Raw genomic sequence first — 15315 nt, 5'->3', positions numbered from 1 at the left:
TTTTGAGATGGAGTCTCACTCTGTCACCCAGGCTGGAGTGCAGTGACGCCATCTGTGCTGACTATAACCTCTGTCTCCCAGGTTCAAGCAATTCTCTTGCCTCAGCCTCCCAAGTGGCTGGAATTACAGGTGCCTGCCATTGCACCTGGCTACTTTTTGTAGTTTAAGTAGAGACAGGGTTTCACCATCTTGGCCAGGCTTGAACTCGTGACCTTGTGATCCACCTGCCTCGGCCTCCCAAAATGCTGGGATTATAGGCATGAGCCAGTGCGCCCAGCTAGCAACATTTTTTATAGCAAAATATTGAAAAAATAAAAATGTCCATCAACAGGGGATCAATATTTTAAAATATGGCACACAACACGTCAGAAAAGTGTGCAACTATAAAAAGAATAAGTATTCATTGCACATAGTAATATAGAAAGATTGCTAAGATACATCATTAGGTGAAAAAGACAAGGCACGGAACAATCACATTACATTCCATCTTCTGTGTAAAAGAAGGAGGATAGAATAAAAATGTATTTTGTGTTTTCTTTTTTATAGTGGTAAATGTACATAATAAAATTGACCATTTTAAGCATTTTAGATGTATTGTGCTATAGCGTTGAGTACATTCGCAATGTTGGGCCACCAGCATCACGATCATCCATCTCCAGAACTTTTTCATCATCTCAGACTGAAGCTCTGTCCCCATTAAACATGAACTCAACGTTCCTACTCCCGCCAGGCCCTGGCAACCCCCATTCCACTTTCTGTCTTCTCTGTGAATTTGACTGCTCTAGAAACCTCATGTAACTAGACTATATTTGTTCTTTTATAACTGGTTTATTTTACTTAGCATGATGTCTTCAAGGCTCATTCATATTTTCCTGCACTTATCTTTTTTTTTTTTCCAACTCTGAAAGGATAAAATAGTGCTGATAACAGGGATTACCTGTCAGGGAAGTAGGAATGAAGCAAAAGAAGAAAGGGATAGGAAGAAGATTTTCAAAGTAACTTTTTTGTCATTTAAAAATGTTTGAGCCACTTCACATATGACTTATTCAAAATGCCGAATTTTGAACACCATGAACAATAAAGTGAAAGGAAGAAAACAGAAACTTCAGTCTCTCCTCCCTGAAGCTGTGTGTCATTAGCTGGGCCTGACCCAGGGCCCCTGACACATCTTTGTGGTCACTGAGTTTGGTGTTCGTTCCATATCCCATACTGGATTAAAAACTCCCCAAGTCCAGCCTGTGTTTTGCACAGGATGGGGAGCCCAGTGACTTGCAGTTGACAGAGAGCCGGCAGCCTCTGCAGAGATGATGCTTGGTAAGACATGTAATGTTGAACCATATAAAGAAGGCTGCTTGGCTAAGACCCTCTGGGTTGTGTGGAATTATCTTTAATGCACCAGACAAGAAGATTGTTAACCAGCCTTATTACCAACAATTTCCTATGATCATGGTAGGGCAGGCAAATGATTTGAGGATTATCAGGATGCTGACAAATCCCCTGGACCCTGACAATCTCATTTAGAAAAGAATCAGATCTGTTCATTGCTGATAATAGATGGCATGCCCCCAGGTTTGGTGGTAAATAATATGTGCATTGCTTTTTATTTTTTTCTTCTAGCAACAGGAGCCAAACTTGTATTCATCCTGATAAAGTAGACATTTGGGACTTTATGTGATCTAATTGCTCTGAGCTGTTTCTTAGTCCCCATTTGCTAAACCTTTGCATCGCTGCCCACAATGACATAAACCACCTTGACCCAGGATTGCAAAATGGTCCACCCAACAAAGGTGCCTCATAATTGTTGATGTGGCTGGGATTTGCTAGTGCCCCCCCTTGTTTTTATTTGTTGTTCTAAGAATTATTTAAGTAAAATAACAAAGCAAATCTTAAACTTGTCTCAGTGATAAGGTGCAAGAAACGGACTTGTCTCTGTGATAAGGTGCAAGAAATGCCTCTTTGAGGCAAAGTCCATTTCTTCATTCATCTCTGCATTCACAGCAACAGGTGCAGTGGCTCATACATAATAAATTCTTGAAAATGTTTGTGGGGTTGCCTCATTCATAAACTACCATAATTGCTCCAGTGAAAAGTTCTCAGATATGTGAATTTTGTTAGACAACATTTGGAAAACCCATATAGAGATTTTTAAAAATAAGATCTGTCATTCTTTTGCATTTATAAAAAATAAAATGTCAGCCAGGCATGGGGTATGCATCTGTATTCCCAGCTACGTGGGAGGCTGAGGGGGGAGAATCACTTGAGCCCAGGAATTCAAGTCCAGCCTGGGCCACATAGCGAGACCTCATCTCTTTTAAAAAAAAAAAAAAAAAAAAAAAAAAAAAAAGCTATATGACAAAATGTAAACCTATGCATATTGCTAGTATTTCTTACTTTTTTTTGAGACAGGGTCTCATTGTTGTCCAGGCTACAGTGCAATAGTGAGATCATAGCTCATCACTGCAGCTTTGAACTCCAAAGCTCAGGCAATCCTCCCATCTTAGCCTCTTGAGTAGCTGGGACTACAGATGCATGCCACCACACCTGGCTAAATTTTGTATGTTTTGTAGAGATGGGGGTCTCACTATGTTGCCCAGGCTGGTCTTGAACTCCTGGCCTCAAATGATCCTCCCACATCGGCTCCCAAAGTGCTGAGATTTATAATATTGCTAGTATTTAATCTTATCCATAATATTGCAATGAATTTTTTAAAGTATCTGCACAAGAAAAAACTTCTAAACATATAAGTTAATACCTCATTTAGGAGGATCTGCCTGAATCTTGAAGGTCTTTTGACTGCTTCCATATGTAAGTTGCAGATGAAATCTGTTACATAAACTCCAGACTCAGACACCTCCATGTGCCTATACCATCCTTCTACTCTGGGGATCCATTCGTGCCAGCCTCAGGAAGGCATTTACTGGCATCTGAACTCATGCTTTCTCATCTTTCTTCATTCTAATTTTCTGCCTAGTGAAACAATATTGCGAGCCGTATGATTTCCGGCATTCAAACAAGGCCTCACATGGAGATATTGTTATTCATTTCCTTAGACTCAGTAAAGTTTTACAATTTCTCAGGAAAAAAGGCCAAACTGTTAAACATCTATTTCTTCTGTTAAGAAGAAATCCTATTTAGTATTATAAGTAATAATATTTATTATAGACAAATTGAAACATGCAGAAATAAGTAGGTACCTAGGGAGAAAGCTAACACCTGCTATGGTTTGGATGCACCCTTCAAAACTTATAGTGAAATTTCATTGCCATTGTGATGGTATTAAGAGGTGGGACCTTTAGGGGATGATTAGGTCATGAGGGCTCTGCCTTCATGCATGAATTGATGCCATGATCACAGGCATGAGTTTGTTATTGCAGGAGTGGACCCCAATAAAAGGATGAAGTTCAGCCAGGTATTGTGGCTCATGCCTGTAATCACAGCACTTTGGGAGGCCAAAGTGGGAGGATCATTTGAGCTTAGGAATTTGAGACCAGCCTGGGCAACAGAGTGAGACCTCATCTCTACAAAATTTTTTTAAAAAATTAGCCAGGCAGAGTGGTACTTGCTTAATAGTCCCAGCTAATCGGAAGGCTGAGGTGGGAGGATTGCCTCAGCCCAGGAGGTCAAGGTGCAGTGAACCACTGACTCTGGACTGGGTGACAAAGTAAGACACTATCTCAAAAAAAAAAAAAGAGAGAAAGTTTAACCCCTGTTTCCTCTCAGTCTCACACACTCACTTGCCCTTCCACCATGTTAGGATGTAGCACAAATGCCCCCACCAGACGCCGACAGCATGCTCTTGGACTTCTCAGCCTCCAGAACTGTGAGAAATGCATTTATTTTCTATATAAATTAATATTTGTTTGTGGTATCCTGGTATAGAACCAGAAAATGGACTAAAACAATACCTGGGGCCAGGCATGGTGGCTCATACCTGTAATCCCAACACTTTGGGAGGCTGGGGTGGGTGGATCACCTGAGGTCAGGAGTTTGAGACCAGCCTGGCCAACATGGTGAAACCCTGTCTCTACTAAAAATACAAAAATTAGCCAGGCAGTGTGGCGGATGCCTGTAATCCCAGCTACTTGGGAGGCTGAGTCAGGAGAATCCCTTGAACCTGGGAGGCAGAGGCTTTAGTGAGTGGAGATCACACCACTGTACTCCAGCCTGGACAACAGAGCAAGACTCCATCTCAAAAAAACAAAAACAAAACAAAAAACACCCAAAGGTAACTTCATACTCTGTCTTCCTTATAGTCATATCTTGTGCATTTTTATGTATACTAATGTGTTTATATATCTCTAGATAGATGGATGATGGCTAGATACATACAAACACATATGTAGTTCTTAGCAAAAGTAACATCACATATAAATACAGTTTTGAGACTTTTTTCCTCTCAATAAATCACTGAAACACATATTCAGGCAAAACCGTAAAACCCCAATACCCATGAGAATATTCAGATGTTTGTGGGAAAGAAAAGAAACAAAATACATATGGAAAAATACTAAAAGCAAATCTACAGAAAGTGCCTATGTAAGCTGGGAAAATAAGTTCAGAGGATTATGAAGTTAGTTTCCTTTAATTCAAACTTTTTTACTCTGGTAAACTTTGAAAAATATTTTCACAGCATACTTTCTTTATAAGAATATAGCTGGGAAATTCTTCCACTGTCATGCAGTCTTAAGCTTAAAGTTTGCAAAATATAGTTTTTGCTTCTTCTTTTTCTTCTTCTTTATAAAAAGCCTTTTAATTTAACTTATTGACCCCAGTATTTTTGCTACATCCATTGCTAGAATCAAATCATTATACTTTTCAAAAGCGTTCCTTTAACCTGAGGTCAAACGAATGTGAAATAGGAGGAAGTTATAAAAAGACTGAAATCTAGAACACCCATAACCCTGATGTACTTTATCCAAATTTTTATGACTTTGAAGTGCACTGAATACAGAAAGAAGGCAGGGCTTTTATTTTCCAGCCAGAGAAACCACACACAAAAAAAGAAGAAAAAAGTATCTCTTTCTCATTTCTGTAGCCAACCTCTCAATCCAAAAAAAGGAAGTGGGGAAGGATCCAAGTCAAGCCAACAAAAATAACGTGTTGCCATTGTTTAGAGAGAAAATAATTCCTAGAGATATTTTTCCCCAAAGAGCCAAAAAAGAAAAAAATTTACAAAGAGGATTCCTGGCTCAGTTTATTTCCTAGAGGAGAAATTGTTTAACATTTATTTATTTTGTAACAACTATCAATAACAAATGGGCCCAGAAAATTCTTCCCTCTTCCTTGTGTGGTGGGAAAGCAGAGGCCAGGCGAAGCTGGGCCTACTGCGGGAACATAGCTCACAGTCTGGAACTGCCCCATCCTGTCCGACTCCTATAAGATTCCCAAGGTTCGTGACAACCTGAAGTCCTGAAGGGAGGGGTTTGAGCTGGCTGGATGGGGTGAGGCCAGACAATGGAAGACTTCAAAATCTAGGCAGTGGAGGTCAGCCTTGACTTTCTCCGTGGTGGATTGAATTGAAGGCTCCAATTCTTCCCTCTTCTCTGCTTCCACATCCTTGTCATGAGCTCAGTGTAAGCAGAATATACCTCCTTGTCCCTTGACTTTGAGCTCTGCCAGTGACTATGTGCCATCTCCAGCAGCAGCCTGAGGCCATCGCTGGGAGAAGAGCATGCTCTAGCAGAGCCCATGATGGAGAGGAGGTTGCCCTGCAGTGAACCAGAGCTTCCCCAGCTGCCCAGCCTGCTGCGGAGCCTGCAGCCCAGCCCAGCCCAGCCCAGATCAGCCAAACCGCAGCAGCCTCATGAAGGCATCAGCAGCAATAAATACCTATTGTGTTAAGCCCCGGAGTTTTGGAATGCTCCACATTGCTGCATTGTTACGGTAACACAAATGAATACATACTTTTAAGTAAAAATAATAAATTATTATTATTTTTATTTTTATTCTGAGTTGGAGTCTCACTCTGTCGCCCAGGCTGGAGTGCAGTGGTGCCATCTTGGCTCACTTGCAACCTCCACTTCCCTGGTTCAAGTGATCCTCCAGCCTTAGCCTCCTGAATAGCTGGGATTACAAGCACATGCCACCATAACCAGTTAATTTTTGTATTTTTAGTAAAGACCGGGTTTTGTCAGGTTGGCCAGGCTGTTCTCAAATTCCTGACCTCAAGTGATCTGCCCACCTCGGCCTCCAAAAGTGCTGAGATTACGGCAGTGAGCCACTGCGCCCGGCTAATTCTTTTAATACTTGTACTGTAGGGAATTTACTCTGTGGCTGTGTAGAGGATAGCCTGCAGTAGGGAACAGGTAGGATCATGATCCAGATGTCAGGTAACGAACCCACAAACAAGCATGGAGATCGTGGATACGGGAAAGAATGGGAAGAGGAAAGAAATCGACGAAAGGTTGGCTGCAAGAAAGAAGGAAAAGGCTATGACAACACTAAATTTTCACACTTGGGAGACCAAGGAAATGGTGATCACTTTTGGAGAATTTGAACTTTGGATATGATTTTAGAAAAAATCATGAGTTTAGTTTGTGTCATCCCGAGTTTGAAGTGACAGCAATTTAATCTAATGGCAGTATGGTGTAGTAGAAAGGGCTCTGGTTCTCAAGTAGACCTGGCTGCTGATTCTGGCTAGGTCTCTTACAGGGTGAGGGCCTTTTCTGAGTAATTTAAACTCTCTGAGCCTCAGCGTCTGCCCCTGTATCAGCCCTCAGGGTTGTAAGGACTGAGCAGGTGGGCAGTGGGGTAGATGTCGGTGGGCGTTTGGTCTTCTCAGCATCTTTCCCATTGAGAATGGCACTCTGCTGTTGGTGGGGTTGTAATTTTCATGTCCAACTTGTGTGCTACCATGATGGATTCAGGCATGGGCACATGACCCAACCAAGCAATCAGAGTCCATTTTGGGGAGATGGATATGAATGTTTGTTGAGAAAGGGGTTTTTACATCTGCTATCAAGAGTAGTAAGGCACGGTGAGCCTCATAGTATTATCATCTAGGCTGCTCTGGGGAGAGAGATTGCCTGAGAGTGAAGCTCACACAGAGAAAAGCAAAGTTGAGAGATGAAGAAAGAGAGGAGAGAGAGAGCCTTATGGATATTTAAACTCTTTGATCAAACAACTTCCCAGCTGCCTGAACTAATATGTATGTATTTTTCAAATTAAGGACATTTAATTTGGTTTCTGGCTCTTTTAATCAAGAGTCCTGATTCAGCAGGTATTCAAGTAACACTATGGGAGGCTGAGGTGGGCAGATCACTTGAGCTCAGGAGCTTGAGACCTGCCTGGCCAATATGGCAAAACCCTGTCTCTACTGAAAAACACAAAAATTAGCTGGGCACAGTGGTACATGTCTGTGGGCCCAGATGCTCGGGAGGCTGAGGTGGGAGGATCACCTGAGCCTAGGAAGGTTGAGGCTGCAGTGAGCCATGATCATGCCACTGCACTCCAACCTGGGCAACAGACTGAGACCCTCTCTCAAAAAAAAAAAAAAAAAAAAAAAAAAAAAAAGAAAAAAAAAAAAAAAAAAAAAAAAAAAAAAAAGAAAGAAAGAAAAAGAAAAAAAAAGAGAGAAATAATAGCTAAACAACATTTAGTGAGAATGGCCCAGTTACAACTTGCCTGACTTCATATTCTCTTCTTCCTGCAAATGACTTACAGCCAATGACAGGCAAAAACGTATGAAGTCTCCATCATTGAAATAGATGTGGATTCATGGGCCTTTGAAAGGAGATGTGACGAGGTTCACACTGTGAGATATGAAGACATACGACAAAGCCATAACAATAATAATAAAACATGCTGTTGGCAGAGGAACCAGTAAATAAACCAGTGGAGCAGGGTAAAGAGCTCAAAGGCAAATCTGTTGACTTCTGAGAGGCAACAGCACAAACCCGTGTGGAAAGGACAGGTTATTCACTAGATGGTGCTGGGAAGCCTGCTTTACTGCATGGAGAAAAATAGACACCATATGCAAAGGTCAGTTTTGGATAATCCAAAATCTAACTGTCGAGGTAAAAATACAAAACCAATAGTAAAAAAGATGCCCAATAACTTTGTCACCTTGGGTCTGAGAAGAACTTCTGACATCAACTCAGAAGACACAAGCTATGAGGCAAAAAATTGATGAATTTGAATCCATCAAAATTACATTGTTCTGCTCAACAAAAGACACCGTAGACAGAGTTGGGGGAGATCATCGTAATGTCAGAATCCAGCAAGGGCTTGTAGCGAGACAGATTTGTCGAGAACAGCAAACCACGGCCCACTGGCCAAGTCTGGCCCTTCCATCTGTTTTTGTAAGCAAAACAAAAGTCTGGTTGGACGCAGCCATGTTCATCCACCACATTCGGTCTCGGTCTGCTCTCAAGCTGCAATAGCAGAGCCGAGCTGGTGCAGCAGAGAGCTTCCAGTCTGCAAAGCCTAAAGTATCTACTACCTGGACCTTTTACAGATAATTTTATCAACACCTCATCTAGAATATACAAGGAAATCATCAAGAATACAAGGAAATTGTCTGGAGCCCGGTAGAAAAAAGGGGCAAAAATATGAAGAAATGCTCAACCTCTCTATTAGAGAAATGCAAATTATAGAAAACAATGAGATACCACTTTACACCCACGACATAGGAAAAATTAGAAAGTCAGATGATAGCAATTGTTGACAAGGACGCAGGAAAATGGATATTATTATGCGCTACAGATGGGAGTGCAGACTGTGTAGTCTTCTGGGGAACAGCCTAGCAGATCTCAGTGAAATTCATCTGCGTACGCCCCATGATCCAGCCGTCCTGGGGTGTAACGCTGAGAAACGTAGAGCCAGGTCTGCAGGAGAATGTGTACAGGGATGTGCATCCTGGCGGTTTGTGGTAGCTGGGCTCTTAGAGTCAGCCTTGCAAGGTGAAGTGGAAGAGGAGAAATGAACTGTCACTGGTGCTTCCTGGGGGAGGGCTAGGCAACAGTTAGCAATGGGCAAGAGGCACGGACGGCCACATGGCTAGGTATTAACCACACACTGCGGATGAGAAAAGACAGACACAGAGTGAGACCCATGGCTCAGCACTGTGTGTGTGTACGTGTCTATGCTACATACACAGAACAATGCGAGGTATTTTTCTGTTCGTGTCCAAGCACACACACCGAACACATGACAGGAGATGGGGGAATACAGTAGAAATGGGAGCGGGATTTGGAAACGAAGAAATAATTAAAAGCAAAGAAGAGGAATAATGTTGGAGCTGGACAAGGCTATTGAAATCTCAGCTCTGCCCTTTACAAGTGATATGAGCTTGGTCTGCCTTCTCATCTGTAAATTTGGGCTAATAAAATACCTAGCTTGCAGTGTTGTTTTAAGAATAAATTGGCTGGTGTGGTAGCTCATGCCTGTGATCCCAGCACTTTGGGAGGCCAAGCTGGAAGGACGGCTTGATACCAGGAGTCTGAGATCAACCTGGACAACATAGTAAGACCCCATCTCTACAAAAAATAGAAAAACTTAGCTGGGTGTGGTGGCACAGCCTGGAGTTCCAGATACTCGGGAGGCTGAGGCGGGAGGATCACTTGAACTCAGGAGGTTGAGGCTGCGGTGAGCATTCATTGCACCACTGCACTCCAGCTTGGGTGAGAGTGAGACCCTGTCTCAAAAATAAATAAATAAGGTAACTTAAATAAAGCACCAAGGCATACAGCCTGGCACATAGTAGGTGCTCAAGAAAGGTCAGTTGCTCTATTCTCCCAATGACCTTCAGCTACCCCATGGGAGAGCCTGGTGATATTGGGGTCTCCACTTTTCCATTCTCTCTACTCACTCTCCCTGAGCAATGCTACCACACTTCAGGCATTACCTAACACCCACTTATTCGAAGCTGTATCTTCCTCCCAGACCTCTCTTCTCACCCAGATTGGGGGCTGATGTTGTCTGAGCCCCTGTCACACCCAGAATCCCCTGTGAACCTCACGACTGTCGGGAGCTTCTTGTGTGCATCTTCAAGGGTCTTGGCCACAGTTGACTAGACCAGGTGCTGCTGCTGTTCTTAGACTGACCACGGTGCAAAGGCCCCACCCCAAATGCAAAAGCTCTGTACAGACACAGGACACAGACCCAATCAGAGCTTCTCTGTGAGCTCTTTGAATGTGAGATGGACAGGAGGAACTTGGTATTGGCAGCCAGAACTGAAAGAAAACAAGAAAATCCAGGACATAGCTTCCTTGTGGCATCCAAATCTAGGGGTAAGCAGCAGCGTTGAGGAGAAGCAGAAATAGTCACAGTAGAAGCTGTGAGTCACTGCTTGTCATGGAGGGCACCCCGAGGCCCTATGGAGCCAAGGTGTTGGGACAATTTTCTGTCTCTTCCTTTTCATTGCTTTGTTTCCCTCTTTCACAGAAAAAAAATATATATCTATTCGCCCCCCTGCCTCCGATTGTGGTTAAAAGATGCTCATACCCATCGTTTGGCTACAATACATGTTGTCATCTGAAAAAGCTGTCGTTGCTCCTTGGAACTGAACCAACACACCTTCAGAGCTGCAGACCCATCTAGACTCATCCACCATAGTGACTATAGGATATCCTTTCCTAGATGCCTGCTGAATGAAAGGATGCATACACACATACAAACGGGGATAAAGGAGGAATGAACCAGGATGGGACATAAAGAAAAAGCAGGGAAGAATTAAGACAGTGCAGAGCCATGAGCGGCAGTGATTCAAGCTTTGGTGCCTGGGCATCCGGGGGCTCCTCGTTTGTGTGGTGGGGGGTAAACACAGAAGCAAAACAAGGTGTGAGTCGGCATCAGAATCGCCCCACGGCTTCTCAGTCTCAAAACCCACATTGCTGGCCCCACCTGCAGAGCTGATTCAGGTCTGGGGAGGGCCTGAGAAAGTCTCTAACCAGTTCTCAGGTGATGCCAACATTGCTGGTCTGGGGACTTAGGAGTCAGCAGAGGTCCAAGGAGTGAATGTCGACAAAAGCCGAGGAGCTCAGAGGTGCAGCAGGAAGTAAGGGACAGGTTGAGGGAACTTCTACGTTGTTGGTCCAGAGAGCGATTTCCAGAGGACAGCAGATTTTGCAGCTTCCTGCCCCCTGAAAAAATACAAAATAAGCATTCCTGTCTCACTGTTAAATTTTGCTGGCAGGGAGAGCAAGTTGTCTTCATTCAAGCTCTTGTCACACTGTCCCCAGCACCTGACCCTGACTAGGAGAACGGCCTGCCTTGGTTAATGGGTCATTCAGTGTTTCTCTTACACAGAATCCTGCACTTGCAGCTAAAACTCACCTCAGGTCAGAGGTGTTCAGTGCAATAAAGGCACTTGTGCTCAGAATCCAAATATCAATAGACCAGAAACGAAAAATAAAACCACTGAAGGAGGTTAAGAGAGTCCTGTCAACAGCTATTATTTGCCCATCCTCAGGTTACAGTTTAATTAGGACTGAGGAGGTGAAGGCTCTAGAGCTCCCTCACATGGATATTTTTATTTCAGTTCTATCCCCACTTCAGAGTGTATTTCATTACTTACTAGACATGGAACATTAGTGGTTGCCTGCTGCATGAGTTTCCGAGGGCTGCCGTACAAAATACCAGCACTGAGTGGCTTAACAACAGACTGATTCGCTCACAGTTCTGCGGTCTACTGAAATCAGCGTCCTGACATAAGGTCCCTGCGCCCTGTGAGATCAGTGGGGAAAGATCATTCTCTCCTCTTCCGGCCTCTCACAGTTTGCTGGCAATCCTTGGCCTGCCTCAGCTTGCAGCTGCCCAGCTCCGATCCCTGTCTTAGCTGTCCCATGGCATTCCTCTATTCTTATAGGGACACCAGTCACGTTGAATTAGTACCCGCTCCACTCCAGTATGACCTCACCTTAGCTAATTACATCTGCAAAGGCCATATTTCCAAACAGCGTCATGTTCAGAGGTACTGGGGGGTTAGGATTTCAACATATCTTTTTTGGAGGGGACACAATTCACATCAACCCCAGACCTTTACCGTTTTCTTTAGTCTAATAAAACCCAGATTTTTAAGGATATTAACTGATAGGCCTACAAATAAAAATATCCAAGCAGGGACCAGAAGACCCTGCCAGTGTGGCAATGGCTCGTCCCAGCAGGCTATTCCTTGTGCATAGTTCTTGGGCCAAGCCACAGAATGTGGTCTTTTTATGTATTTACAAGATTACAAGATCTTGCTCTGTCACCCAGCCTGGAGTGCACTGGTGCAATCATAGCTCACCGTAGCCTCTAACTCCTGGGCTCAAGCAACCCTCTTGCCCCAGCTTCCAGAGTAGCTGGGACTACAGTTGTGCACCACCATGCCCAGCTAATTATTTTCTTTTTTGTAGAGACGGGGTCTTGCTATATTGCCTAAGCTGGTCTCAAACTCCTGGCCTCCAGTGATCCTCCCACCTTAGCCTCTCAAAGTGCTGGGATCACAGGCATGAGTGACTGTGCCCAGCCTCTATTATTTCTTTCTTTTTTTTTTTTTTTTGAGACGGAGTTTCACTGTTGTTGCCCAGACTGCAGTGCAATGGCGCGATCTCGGCTCACTGCTACCTCCGCCTTCTGGGTTCAAGCAATTCTCCTGCCTCAGCCTCCTGAGTAGCTGGGATTACAGGCGTCTGCCACCATGCCCAGCTTATTTTTGTATTTTTTTAGTAGAGACGAGGTTTCACCTTGTTGACCAGGATGGTCTCGATCTCTTGACCTCGTGATCCACCCGCCTCGGCCTCCCAAAGTGCTGGGATTACAGGCTTGAGCCACCGCGCCCGGCCCTATTATTTCTTATAAGTCCATACAAATCTACAACTATCTGTTAAAAAAAAGAAAGAAAAAAAGAAAAAGAAGCGATTGTTGCTGAGGGTGGGGTGGTAGCAAGGAGGCTGAGTCCTGATGTCTTTTAGAGTAACATGCTTTGATTATGTAACAGTTGTGGAGTTCTGGGTCCTTTTGCTGGATCCTTCGCTGGGGAGTAGAAAGGGGAGAAAGATAGGGCGGGGAGAAAGTGGGGAAACTGCATTTACTCCCTAGACTACCCTACTTTTTTTTTTTTTTTTTTTTGAGACAGAGTCTTGCTCTGTCATCCAGGCTAAAGTGCAATGGTGCGATCTCAGCTCACTGAAACCTCCACCTTCCAGGTTCAAGTGATTCTGCCTCGGTCTCCAGAGTGGTTGAAACTATAGGGTGCGTAATTTTTGTATTTTTAGTAGACATGGGGTTTCACAATGTTGGCCAGAATGGTCTCAATCTCTTGACCTTGTGATCTGCCCAACTTGGCCTCCCAAAGTGCTGGGATTACAGGTGTGAGCCACCGCGCCTGGCCAGATGACTCTACGTTTCTATGTGAACTGGACAACAAGCTGGGCCATCCTTCCCCAGGGGAATAACTGGCCACCAGAACCCAGCAGCAACACCTCAGAACCTTCCAGAAAGGCCAAAAAATTACAAAGTTAGTCTGCTGCCAGTAGGCCCACAGGTCAGCACCATGTTGCCTGCAGGATGTCCTCTCCTCAGCCACACAGAGACTTGGATCTGGCACTTCCGAACTCAGGCTCCCACCCATGGGAGGTGTCTGCAGGGGACATGGGAGATGTCTGCAGGCTTCAGCCATGTTCCCCCGGGAGGCTTGGCTTGCCTCCGGCGTGCCTCGTGCCCCAGCCCCCAAGCAGCTTCTAAAACGTGCATTTGCCAAGGGGCCCATCAAATTCCGTCCAGAGGCAGGAGGGTTTGTGCTGTGGCAGGACGGTTGCTTGTCCACAGAGTTCTGGAATGTCCCCCATGGCATCCCATCCACTGAAAACCTTTGTCCTTAAGGGATTCTGGGACATTCACAGACAATGGTACTGTTGGCTTCGTGCTCCACCCAGTGCAGACCAGGAAACAAGTCGCAGGAACTGAGGGCCGTGCCTTGAGCTACGCCCACTTCAATCAAGAGGTCACTTGGCACTTTCTGCTGGATGAGGTGGTTCACACCTGTAATCCCAGCACTTTGGGAGGCCAAGGATCACCCGAGGTCAGGAGTTCAAGACCAGCCTGGCCAACATGGTGAAACCCCATCTCTACTACAAATATAAAAAACAATTAGCTGGGCATGGTGACGGGCGCCTGTAACCCCAACTACTCTGGCAGCTGAGGCAGGAGAATCACTTGAACCTGGGAGGTGGAGGTTGCAGGGGGCCGAGATTGTGCCACCGCACTCCAGCCTGGGCAACAGAGTGAGACTCCAGAAAAAAAAAATTAAAAAAAAAAAAAAAAAAAGAGATCACTTGGCTTTTTCAGAGAGCAAGAGGCACGATGGCTGGGAGTCAGGCAGATGACTTCATAAAGGAGACCAGCTCCTGTCCTCCCTTGGCTTCCCACACTCTGCCTCAGGTCACCCTTCAACTGCCACGTCCTCTCCTGTGTTTGACTGGTGTTTTCAAATGTTCAGCAGCAAACCAGGGGGGTCGGGCTTCTCAACCAGCAGCTCCCAGTCTATGAGGATTGCTTGGTCCACCTCGAAACTGGTTTCCACAGTAAAACCTTCCTTTCCTCTGACTGGAAGGGATTTAGGCCCACCCTCAAGCCCACCAAGCCCCCAGTCAGCAACTTCCACCCTCAAAATGAACTAGAGTTTCTGCTGAGCTGCCTGGGAGCAGGATTGGGGGAGATACTCTCCTCTCTGCCAGTGAGTCACGTCCTCTCACAACTTCTGTCCTGCGCATATGGTCCCATTATGATTGGGGAAAATAAAGGAAAATATGTTACTCTGTATAATGTATAGACAATCTAAATATTATAGCAAATCTGGTAAAATCAACATAAATATTGCCAGTGCCAAACCACCGTGTCTGTGCAACTAGAACATGAGGGTCACAGGTAGTCCAGGCTTATTGTAAGTGACATCTCTACCCAATTCCCTTTCCACCGCTTGTTGCTTGTCTGCAGAGTCTCACATATATTTATTCACATGTCACTATAGCAACCTAAAGATGAAATATCTGAATGTAAAAGTAAGGAGGGATAAAAGCGGATTTCACAGATTCTTCAGAGCTTTGAAAATAGGCTGCATCTCCTCCTGTTTCTATGTGACCATAATAACCTGGACCACGCTTGCCCAGGAAAACAGGGTGAGGCAACCCCTGGGCGCCGGGGCGCTGGGTCGGGCCCTCCCCAGAGTAGCCGCCACCAATACCGGCTTCGAGCCAGCATGAGTGCCTTTGCCTCCCGGGGCCATCCTGGGGTCACAAGAGGATGTTTCAGGAGCATCTCTGGAACCTGGAGCCTGCACCTGGACCTGCCTTACCTGAGCACAGGTCGGAGAGTCTTTTTTTTTTTTTTTTTTTT

The sequence above is a fragment of the Cebus imitator genome, unplaced genomic scaffold (genome assembly GCF_001604975.1).
Source record: "Cebus imitator isolate Cc_AM_T3 unplaced genomic scaffold, Cebus_imitator-1.0 Scaffold312, whole genome shotgun sequence".
Classification (NCBI taxonomy): domain Eukaryota; kingdom Metazoa; phylum Chordata; class Mammalia; order Primates; family Cebidae; genus Cebus; species Cebus imitator.
This window is presented reverse-complemented; position numbering follows the sequence as displayed.